General features: G+C 35.3%; 1 long non-coding RNA gene across 3 annotated transcripts in view; it reads right to left on the bottom strand.

Moving 5' to 3' along the window:
* Nucleotides 1-12570, bottom strand: part of LOC113182435 (uncharacterized) — a 161734-nt gene that overhangs the window by 14532 nt on the left and 134632 nt on the right. For 2 of the 3 annotated variants that reach the window (XR_013343479.1, XR_003300727.2), the window contains exon 3: nt 11929-12014. The exons of the other annotated variant lie outside the window; for it this stretch is intronic. This is a non-coding gene — a long non-coding RNA (uncharacterized LOC113182435). Of the gene's footprint in view, nt 1-11928; nt 12015-12570 lie in introns of those variants that run through there. 3 annotated transcript variants of the gene reach the window in all.

Here is a 12570-nt window from a genome sequence, read left to right as displayed (position 1 = left end):
TGTAAACAGATGTGTTGTCATCCTGCCTCTGTTGTTCCCTTCATGGAACATAGTAGATTTAGTGTGATTCTTAAGGTCCCTAGGCTTTTTAGAATGCTGAATGAGCAGGGGATTAAATTTAAGGTCACCAGCTGCATTTGCCTCCTAACAATAGGAATGCAAACTAAAACCTACACTGAGGGGCTGGAGATTCAGCTCATTTGGTAGAGTGTTTGCCTAACATGCACAAGGCCACATGTTCAATCCCTAGCACCACAAAACAAAAACAAACAAAAGGAAAAAAAAAAAAAAAACTACACTTAGTTTTCATCTCACATTCAGTCAGAATGACAATTATCAAGTATACAACTAACCCTCAAAAAATATATATATAGCCTCTCTTTATGTTGCTAATCATTTCCTTTGCTGTGCAAAAGCTTTTAAATTCAATGCCATTCTACTTATTGATTCTTACTATTATTCTTTTAGTACTATTATTTCTTTTAGTTTCAATCTTCTACACATGATACTTGGTTTTCTCAGCACCATTTGTTAAAGAGGCCATTGTTTCTACCACATATTCCTTTGGCACCTTTGTCAAGAATCAGATGGTTTTAGCTGCCAGAGTTTGTCTCTGTGTCTTCTTATTGTTTCATTGATCTATGTTTCTTTTTAAATTTCAGAACCAAGTTGGTTTTGTTAATAGGAATCTATAATATAATTTGAAGTCTTGCTCTTTATTGCTCAGGATTGCTTTGGTTATTCTTGGTATTTTTTTCTTCAATATGAATTTTAGAGTTTTTGTTTTGTAGTTTTGAGAATATCATTAATATTTTAGTGGGAATCGAATTGCTCTTATAATGCTTAGGACCTTGTTAAGTTGCTGAGTCCGGCTTCAAAGTTGCCACTTCCTGCCTTAGCCTCCTGATTCACTGGGATTACAAGCATGCATCACCACTCCAGGCAAGCTATTGAATTTTGTATGTTTATGATGTATCATGCTACTTTGCTAAATTATTTTTTATCAGATCTAGACATTTTATGGTAAAATTTTTCAGATGATATAATGTGAAAACAGTGATAATTTGACTTTAATATTTTTATTCTTTCTATTTCCTTTTCTTGCTAATTTGCTGTCTAAATTTTCAAATACTATATTGAAGAGAGTGGTAATCATGAACACCCTTGAATTGTTCTTGATTTTAGAAGAAATGCTTTCAATTTTTCCCCATTCATAGCATGTGAGTTTTGAGTTTGTTCTAGATAGCATTCAGAATGTTGAGGTAAGTTACTTCAATGCCCAGAGACTTCAGGGTTTTTATCATGAAGGGATACCAAATTTTGTTGAAGGCTTTTTGTGCATCCATTGAGTTGATCATATGAATTTTATCTTTGTTTCTATTCAATGTGTACGTTTATTGATTTGTACACATCGAACCATATTTGCATTCCTGGAATGAAACCAACTTGTTCATGGTATATGATCTTTAAAATGTGTTATTTAACTTGATTTGCTAATATTTCATTAAGAATTTTGATCTATGTTTATCAAGGAAATTGGTCTTCAATTTTCTTTCCTTAACATGTCTTCTGGTTCTTCTTAAGACTTTGAGATGCCTCATTGGAAGAATTGCCTTTGCTGTGTCCTGGAGATTCTGGTATTTTTGTTTCTAGTCTCAATTTATTATAAAGATTTTTAATGTATCCCCTGATTTTTCCAATGAACCACTTATCATTTAAGTGAATATTTTTTAATTCCTATGTTTAGTACAATTTCCATAGTTTTCCTTGTTTGTGAATTCTAACTTCACTCAATTATGATCTGGAAAGATGCAATTTTTTTATTATTTTCCAATTTTCTGATGGGTGTACAGGGGATTGAACTCAGGGGCACTGAATCACTAAGCCACATCCCAAACCCATTTTTATTTTGAGACAGGCTCATACTAAATTGCTATCCTGGCTTTGAACTTGTGATCATCCTGTCTCAGCCTCCTGGGTAGCTTGATTACAGGCATGCAGCCCTATGCTGCTACAAGAAATTATTTTAATATTTTTAGTTTGCAAAGACTTGCTCAAAGTGGCCTAAAATATGACCTATTTGGAGAAATTCTTTGAGCAGCTGAAAAGAAAGTGTATTCAGCTCTCTTTAGATAAAATTGTCTATAGATGTACATTAAGTTCATTTGATTTCTAGTATGTTTTAACTCTGTAGTAACTATGCTGATTTTATGATTGAATGAAAAATCATTAAGTGAGAGAGGTAAACTGAAATCACCCATTATTGTATTGGAGCTAATCTAGGTCCTTATTTTGAGTACTGTTTATGAAATTAGTTGCACCAACATTTAGGGCATAAATATTTAATCATTTTTTCTTGTTGTATCGTTCCCTTTACCAGTATGTAGGGACCTCCTTCATCTCTTCTATTCAGCAAAGTAGACTTAGAAAAAAAATAGAAGAAAATTATTCGACTTGCTTTTATGTTCAATTTATATGGAATATTATTTTCTATCCTTTCAATTTCATGAAAGGATGGAAAATAATTTGTGCATGTTTTGACAATGAGGTAAATTTCAGGCAGACAACATATTATTGGGTCGTGTTTTTAATTCAACCTGCCAGTGTATTTATTTAGTTGGACTACTGAGACTTTTCGATTCATTGTAATAGAGAAGTATTATGTGCTGTCATTTTATTTCTAATGTTTGATTCTCTCCTAATCCTCATTTGCTTATTCTCTTAATGAGATGTGTACTTTTCTGTACATTGTGTTGCTTTTATCATCTTTTGTGTGTGTGGTTTCTTTATGCATCTTCTGCTGTGACTGGCTTAATGGCCAGAGAGTCCTTTAGTTTATGTTTATCTTGGATGGTTTTTATTTCCTTTTAGATTCTGAATGATAACTCTGCTAGATATAGCAATCTAACTTGGCAGTTGTTTTCTTCTAGGTGTGAAATAGATCTTTCCAAGATTAACTGGACTTTGGGATTCTGCTGAAAATTCTGCACTTATTTTTATTATCTGTCCTTTATCAGGCTGACCTGGTATTTCTATTTTGTAGTTTGCAAAATTCTTTAATTTTTTTCTGGATTTTTTTTTGGCATTTTATTTTGAAATTTCTCTCTGGTCTTGTCTATTTGGAGTTCTAAATGCCTCCAGTGTCTGAATATCCATTTAATTTCCAAGGTTTGAAAAATTTTATACTATTATTTCTCTGAATAGGTTATCAGTGCCATTAACATATATCTCTGCTCCTTGTCCAAAACCAGTGATCCTTAAGTTAGGACTCTTAATGTTTCCCATAGTCTTGGATAGTATGATTACAGATTTTTAATTTTTTAATAAGGTCTGAATATTCACAACTTTCCACCTTGTCTTTAAGCTCTGAAATTCTGTCTTCCACTTTATGTAATCTATTTGAGAGACATATGAAGCTTTTTTTATTTTATTCATTTTGACTAACATTTCTAAGATATTGGGGGGTTTTTGTTTTTCAGATATTAAAGGGCTTTTCCCCCCTTTTTCATATTCTGTCTTGTGTTCCTTTGTACCTTCCTTAGTTTTTTTTAACTCACAATCATTTGAATAATAAACTTTTTATTATTCAATAAAAATGAGATGCCTTGTTGACTTGTTTCCTCATGATTCTTGTGGTTCGATGCTACTTGTACACCGGTTGTAACTGATTCTTCTTCTTTTATATCTTTTTGGTTTTTGTTAGGAGTTTTTCATTTATAATGTGCTGTGGGTATTTTACTGAATCATAACAGCCACTCCATGTCATCAAACTGCTAAGTTCATCCACCATCACTGCTATGGGAGGTCAGAGTAATTACCAGTGACAAAGGTGACTTCAGGGAATGCTGTATATCAACAAATAGAAAATTCACCAATTATGATCTCTATAACTCTACTAACAAGGAAGAAGGGCAGGTAAGACATAATATAGAATAGGCTGAAAATTGAGTAACTGTGATAGTATAGTTGATACTAGATTATATTTGAAGAAGATATAAAAAGTAAGTGGGGGGCTGGGACTGTAGCTCAGTGGTAGAACACTTGCCTTACATGTGTGAGGTACTGGGTTCGATCCTCAGCCCCACATAAAAACAAATAAATAAAAATATTGTACCAACTACAACTAAAAAAAAATAAAAAATAAAAAAAGTAAGTGGGAGGGGGAAAGAAAAAAAATAATAGAAAGAAAGAAATAAGGAATAGAAATGAGAAAGAAGAAAAGAGGTATCAAAGACTTTATCTGAAAATATTAAAATTAGATTTTTGAAAGAGCAAATGATAAGGGAAGACAAAGCTCAATAATTTATCAAAAAAGATATGATCATGGTATAGACTTCTCCTTGACAAGGTAACAGAGGGGGGAAAAAGGGTGGGAACACAAAGACGGGAGAGGAAGTAGAAAAAAAAGTAGAAAGGAGAGTTAAAATTAGAAAGAAAAGATATATTGAAAAAATCCAACTAATTGCAGAGGTACATAAAATTAGAATTATGAAAAACAAAGGCCCAGGGAAAACACAAAGAACACATTTTGCCCAAATTGGGCCATCCCTTTTGGGGAGTATGGATGATGCTGAGTCTCACCCTTCTGTGACTCTGAGGGAATATCCCCTGCACAGCAGGATGCACCCTTGACACACTGTTTTCTTGAACTCAGGGAAAGTTATGGGTCTCTTTTAGGAGATGCTGACCAGCAAACCCCACTCAGGTAGCCTGTGAACTGATCAAAATTGCACCATGCCCCTTGTTCTGAGAGCCTCAGTTCATGGGCTGGGTGTATGGGGAGAAAGTACCCCAGTTCCAACCTCGGATCCTCCAAAAGCTTCTGGTCCGTGGTGAGGTGGTAAGGCTCATGCAGATTGAACTGGGTAACGACTATTCACCTGATGCAGACTCACCCCAAACCACTACCTTCCAGTCTTGCTCTTTGTCAGTGTTCAGACCATCAATCTCCTAAGAAAGCACCCTCCAACTTTCTCTGCCTTGTAGACCCTCAGACCAGTTGCCATATGCTCATTGCCACCTGGAGCTTCCCACAGGTGTGTGCCAGTCTCACTCTTGACCCCAGGTATACTCACAGCTCTGGAACCCTCCAATCCAGTGAGAAATAAAACATACCTAGCTATTTGATCTTGTGTACACACATACAAGAAAAAGCAAACATAAGCAAAAAAGGAGGGGTGGCTTCACACATTTCTAACATTCTATGCAGAAAGATTTAAAAAAATGAGATACTCTTAAAACTGACTCCCCTTCCCCAATTTCCTTGAATCCACTGGGAAGTGCCCTTACCCCTCTGGCTTTCTCCTACTCTGCTGGCTAGCTTTGCAGTATTGGAAAGTGTTTTCTGCTTTCATTGTGGTTTTGCTGAACAACAGGAGCTGCATTTCTTAAACGCACTGGGAAACTTTTTCAGGTCATTGGAGGGTAGTCCCCAGGCACCCGCTGATGTTCTGCATGCCCATCATTGGTCCAGCCCATTTCTTATATTAAATCTCTTAATAGTCTCAAAAACTCTATTTTGAGATTTCACCTCATTGCTGACTCTGAGTTCTTCTCCAGGACTTTCCCCCCTCATCATGCAGCTGTAGAATTGCTGTTTTGATTCAGTCTCTGGAAGCAGCAAGTATAGGGTGAAAGCTTCTTATCTACCAGTTTCCATCTTCTTGTAGTATGTTTTGAAGTTAGGTCTTCTGAAGGGTTCCCCCTGCCCAAGATTTCTTCAACCACTCTGGGTCTTTGTGATTCAATATGAATTTTAAGAGTTTTCCCCCACCCTATTTTGGAGAAGATTGCCATTTTGATGGAAATTACATTGAATCTATATGTAGCATGGGTTATAAAGTCATGCTAACATATTAATCATTTAGAACGAGAAATACAGGATGTCTTTCCATTTTTCTGTGCCCCTATAATTTCCTTCATCAGTGTTTTATAATTTTCACCACAGAGCTGTTTCACTTCCTTATTTAAATTTATTTCTAAAATTTTTTGGTCAGTTTTGTGAATGGTATTGTTTTCTTACTTTTTCAGCAAGTGCATTGTTGGCATATAAAACTGCTATGTTTTTGAATGTTGGCTTTGAATTCTACAACTTTAATGAATTTTATTCTAGGTTATAAACAGCTTTCTGATGGAGATTTTTCTGTGTTTAAAATCATTCCTTAACAAGACCCCTAAAGCACAAGAAGTAAAATAAAGAATCAATAAGTGGAATGGATTCAAATTAAAAAATTTCTTCTCAGCAAAGGAAACAATAAAGTGAGGAGAGAGCCTACAGATTAGAAGAAAATCTTTACCATATACACCTGTGATAAAGAATTAATCTCTAAGACATATAAAGAACTCAAAAAACTTAACACCAAAAAAAAACCAATAACCCAATCAATAAATGGGGTAAGGAACTGGATACTTCACAGGAGATGAAATACAACTGATCAACAAGTATGTAAAAAAGTGTTCAACAACTCTAGCAATTAGAGAAATGCAAATCAAAATGACGCTAAGATTTTATCTCACTCTTGTCAGAATGGCAATCATCAAGAATACAGGCAACAGGGGCTGGGGTTGTGGCTCAGCAGTAGAGTGCTCTCCTGGCACTTTCGAGGCCCTGGGTTTGTCCTCAGCACCACACAAAAATAAATAAATAAAATAAACATATTGTGTCCAACTACAACTAAAAATAATTTTAAAAAAATAATATAGGAAACAATAAATATTGGCAAGGATGCAGGGAAGAAGGTATGCTCATACATTGCTGGTGGAACTGCAAATTGGTGCAACCACTATGGAAAACAGTATAGAGATACCTCAGAAAACTGGGAATGAAACCACCATTTGACCCAGCTATCCCACTCCTTGGTTTATACTCAAAAGACTTAAAGTCAGCATACTATAGTGACACAGCCACATCAATACTTATAACAGCTCAATTTATAATAGCTAGACTATGGAACCAATCTAGGTATCTCTCAATAGATGAATGGATAAACAAAATGTGATAAATATGCACAATAGAATATTACTTAGCTTCAAAGAAGAGTGAAATTATGACATTTACCAGTAAATGGTTGGAGTTGGAGAATGTCATGCAAGTGAAATAAGTCAATCCCACAAAACCGAAGGCCGAATGTTTTCTCTAATATGCATATGCTAATTCACAATAAGGCAGGGGGCACTAGGGAAGAATAGTGATTTATGTAGAGGGAAGTGATGGGAGGGGCAGGGAGGGGATGTGGGGATAGGAAAGATAGAACGAAACAGACATTATTACTTTATGTATACATATGACTACATAACCAATATGATTCTGCAACATGTACATTCAGAAAAATGAGAAATTATATCCCATCTATGTATGATATATCAAAATGCATAAATGCATTCTACTATCATGTATAACTAATTAAAGCAAATTTAGAAATTTTAAAAATAATCATATCATTGAAAAATGTGGGTAATTTATCTTTTTCCTTTCTAATTTTAATGCCTTTCTCTTGCTTATTGCTCTTGCTATGACTTGAGGTACTATATTAAATAAAATTGTTGACAGTGGATATCCATGGCTTGTTCCCCATCTTAGAGGAAACACTTTCTGCTCTTCTCTGATCAGTATAATATTGGCTATGGGTTTTTCATACATAGATTTTAGTATTTTATGCTTCTTACATACCTAATGTATTGAAAGTTTTTATAATGAAGGGACATCAACTATTATCAAATACTTTCTCTGCATCTAGTTAAATTATCATGCCCTTTTGGTCTTTATTCAGTTTCTTTCTTGTATGTTTATTATGTATGCCGAACCATCCGTGATCCCTGGGAGGAATTCCACGTGATCATGTTGAAAGATCTTTTTGATGTCCCATTCAAATCAGTTTGCTAATATTTTACTGAAAATTGTTGCATCTATGTTTATCAAAGATAACAATCTATAGTGTTCTTTCTTGTTGTACAACTGGTTTTGGAATTAGGGTAATGCTGGACTAGGAAAAACCATTTGAGACTTAACATCATTAGCAATTAAGGAAAGGCAAATCAAATGTACACAGATTTTGGCTGGGCATAGTGTGCACACCGTAATCACAGCAACTCAGGAGGTGGAGGCAGGAGGATCACGAGTTCAAAGCCAGCCTCAGCAACTTAGTGAGGTGCTAAGCCACTCAGTGAAACCCTGTCTCTAATAAAATACATAATAGAGCTAGTGATGTGGCTCAATGGTCCAGTGCCCCTGAGTTCAATCCCCCCCCCCAAAAAAGAAAAAGTACACAGATTTCATCTCACACTAGTCAAAATGGCAGTCATCAAGAGTGCAAATAATAATAAATGCTGAAGAGGATGTAGAGAAAAAGGAACACTTTTATACTGTTGCTGCAATTAAGATTGGTACTATGGTAATCAGCATAGAGGTTCCTCAGAAGACTAGGCTTGGGATCACCATATGACCCAGCTACTCCACACTCTGTATTTATCTTAAAAAATTAAAGTCATCATACTATAGTGATACAGACAGACCCTTGTTCATAGAAACATAATTTATAATAGCCGAATTATAGAACCAGCCTAGGTGTCCGTCAGTTGATGAATGAATAAAAACAAAATGTGGTCTATATATACAGTGGAGTTTTATTCAACCATAAAGAAAAAGGAAATTATGTCATTTGCAGGAAAATGAACAAAACTGGATACCATTATGTTAAGCAAAATAAGTCCTTTCAGGATTTTAAATATATCAACCCCTCTATTCTTCTCTATAAGATTTCTGATGAAAAAATCTGCTGTAAGTATAATAGGCCTTCTCTTATATGTGACTTTATATTATTTTTTTTTAGAATTCTTTGTCTTGTACATTTTTGGGGGTGGTACCGGGGATTGAACTTTGGGGCACTCAACCACTTAGCCACATCTTCAGCCCTGTTTTGTATTTTATTTAGAGACAAGGTCTCACTGAGTTGTTAGTACCTCACTTTTGCCGAGGCTAGCTTTGAACTCAGGATCCTTCTGCCTCAGACTCCGTGGGATTACAGGCATGAGCTACCACACTCAATACTTTTGACATTTTGAGTATTATATGATGGTGAAAATATTTTTATGGCTGACTATATTTAATGCCCTTTGAATTTCTTAAATCTTGAAATCCATATACCTTTAAAATTTGGTGAATATTCAGCTATGATATCATGAAATAGGTTTTTAGTGCCTTTCCCATTTTCTCCATTTCCTGGAATGACCAAAGTATTTGTTTGCTTAATTGTGTCCAGTTAAGTTTCATAGGATTTTTTTTTCATTGCAAAAATTGTTTTTACTTTATTTTTGTCTGACTCATTTAATTGAAAATACCATGCCTCAGCTTGAGAAAGTTTTAATATGTTGTGGAAGCTCACTCTATTGCATTTCTTACTTCATTGAAATTTTTAGCTCTAAGATTTCTGATTGGTTCTTTTGTATGATTTCTATCTTTAAGGTGAATTTCCTCACTCATATCCTGAATTTTTTTTCTCATTTCATTCCATTTCTATCTAAATTCTTTTTCATCTTGCTGAGTTTCCTTAGGATGATTATTTTGTAGATTTCCTTCAAACTGGTATCGGTATCTAGAAGATTTTTCTTTGGAGGTATTGGGTTTCCTTTCATGTTTCTTTTGCCCCTATGTTGATGTCACGTAACATTCATCTCTTCAATGTTATGAAGCTTTTGTAGAAAATTATTTTATATGTACATAGAATATAAGGTATGAGTTTGGTAGTTGCTTTGGTGGGTTATATATGAGCTCAAGGTGTAGTCTCCATGTGATTTAATTGGCTTTACTTAATGTCAGCCATGCCTATGAATGTCCTAATAGCACAGACTGCAGCAGTTCATGAGAGTAGTTGTATAACTTAGTAGTGGGCATAGGATTCCAAAAGTCCGTATCCTCAGACTCCAAAGCATCAAACATTTATAGCACTGGCAGCAGCTGACATAATGTTGATGGGACAGAATCTGCATAATACTATTCCTAGGTGCATCGGAACATGTACCCCGGGCTTCAAATACTGTGACACCAACAGCCACATTCCTCAAGACACAGGATGTGAAAGAGACCTTTCTCACATGGATGAAAGCATGAGACACCTGGGATGAGATATGGAAATGGCCACAGTTCCAGAGTCAAAAGATGGGATGGATCCTTCCTCGGGTGCAGTTGGATGAAGAGGGGTGATGCAGGGGTCTATGGCACTAGTAACGACACTCAAAGTTATAAAACACAAAAGGGATCTTTCTTGTCTACTTTGGTGGTGGTTTTAGATGATGTTTAACTTTTAATACTTTTAATAATGGCAGCCACTTTTGTGGATTCTTGGAACCTGGATAAATCCTTTTCCATGCCCCAAGGCATCATTCCAAGTGATATTAAAATTTTTGCCAATAAGCAGCTTTGGCTCCAACTCTATCAGCAGTGGAGAAGTCTTTTCCTAGCTCCAGCACCCCTGGGGGAATGTTCAGGTAATATAAAAGCTGTGTGCCACTGGTATCCATGCTCTGGAAGTATTCGACATGGGGGGAACCTTCCTTAGGTAACCTGACACCAGACTTTTGGCACCAGGAACCATAATCCCAAGGTTCTGGGTTGAAAAGGAACCTTCTCTTATTTACACAGGGTGAGTACAAACGGTGCTGGTAACAACATTCCTGGAGCTGAGGATGTGGATGGGACTTTTCCCAGTTCCTAATGGATAGACAAGGGTAAAGCTAGAATTTTGCATCTGCAGCTGGAATTCCAAGGCTATATACTGGAGAGGAGATGTTCCCTAGTGCCCATCAAGGAAGTTCAAGTTCAGGTGGGACTTAGGCTTGTAACTGTTACAGCCACTGGTCCTGAAGCTGCAAGATGCTAAGGGGGATATCTTCTGCCCTATGAGTGTACATTATTTAAAATCTTCTGGCAGGGCTGGGGATGTGGCTCAAGCGGTAGCACGCTCGCCTGGCATGCGTGAGGCCCGGGTTTGATCCTCAGCACCACATACAAACAAAGATGTTGTGTCCACCGAAAACTAAAAAATAAATATTAAAAAATTCTAAAAAAAAAATAAAATCTTCTGGCAGTGTCAACGGGTCAGGTTCCAGTCCCATGAGCTATATTTCACATAGTAGTAGCTATTGTAGTACCTTGAGTACTGGATACTGGGACAAATGCAAAGTGAGTTTCTTCCTTGTAGCTCAGTAGTCATGCAGACCAGTCAGTCCCTCAAACTCAGTTAAAAGCCTGTGAGAACTGTGGAATTCACCTGAAGGAAGGTATATGCAGTTGCTTGCACTTATTCACCCTTTCCCAATAGTGTAGAGTTCTTCCTGCCAGAAAGCCATATTTAAAGTTGTAATTTCCTTTGTTCTGTTCTCAATGTTTCATGTTCAATTTTCCATAGTATTTAGGATTCACATTCTTTCCTTGCTGGTTCCCAGAGTTCTCTTTCAATTAGTGTCCTCAAAATATTTTTTTCTTTGCTGTCCTGGTTCTTCTCTTTTGTATACCAAAATTTCTTTATATATTCACATTTGAAGGTAGTTTAGGTTGATTGCATATCTTAACTATTGCAAATAACAGTGCAAAACGTAGGAGGACAAATTTCTCTTCAAGACACTGATTTTATTTCCTCTGAGTACAGATCCAGTAGTGGAGACTACTGGATCTTATAGTAGTTCTATTTATTTTTTATTTTTGGGGAGAACCTCCATACTGTTTTCCATAATGGCTGTACTTAATTACATTCCCATCTAAAGAGTGTAAATATTCCCTTCTTCACATCCTTACTAATACTAATTTCTTGTCTTTCTGATAATAGCTATCCCAACCGGTGTTAAGTGATATCACATTTTGGTTTTTAAAATTAATTGCACATAGAATTTATTGTGATAGTGATGTATATACATACAGCATGAACTGATCAGATCCAACCATTAATCCTCTGTCAGGTGACTAATTGGCAAATACTTTATTCCATTCTGTTGATTATCTCTTTACTCCATATTTTCCTTTGCTGTAATGAAAAGAGAATAATATTGATATATGATAACAATTAGATCAAAAGAATAGAAACAAACATTAGAAAAAAGTATATTCATGTATATGCAATTCAAATAGAAAAAGTCTTTTCAGCAACTGGTGTTAGAACAGTTGGATATCTACATGCAAATAATAAATGTAGACCTTTAGTGCATACCGTGTACTAAAATTACTTAAAATGCATTGTATGCCTACATGTAAGAGCTATAGACATAAAACTTCTAGAATAAAACAGGAGAAAAAAATGTGACCTTCAATTAAGCAAAGATTTTTAAGATACAACTCTAAACTCTAAAAATAAAGCAACGAAAGAAAAAGCTAAATTGGATTTTGTAAAAATTAAAATATTTTACTCTTCAAAATTTATCATTAAATAAATAAAGAATAGAATAACCATAGACTACTTGTAAATCACATGTCTGATAAATAGCTGTATCCAGACTCCAGAATATATATAAATATATATATATATATATATATATATATATACACATATATATATCCTACAACTAAATAATAAGACAAAAATT

Source organism: Urocitellus parryii, chromosome 1 (genome assembly GCF_045843805.1).
Source record: "Urocitellus parryii isolate mUroPar1 chromosome 1, mUroPar1.hap1, whole genome shotgun sequence".
Classification (NCBI taxonomy): Eukaryota; Metazoa; Chordata; class Mammalia; order Rodentia; family Sciuridae; genus Urocitellus; species Urocitellus parryii.
The sequence above is the reverse complement of the archived record's forward strand: the minus strand, read 5'-3'. Positions and strand labels throughout refer to the sequence as shown.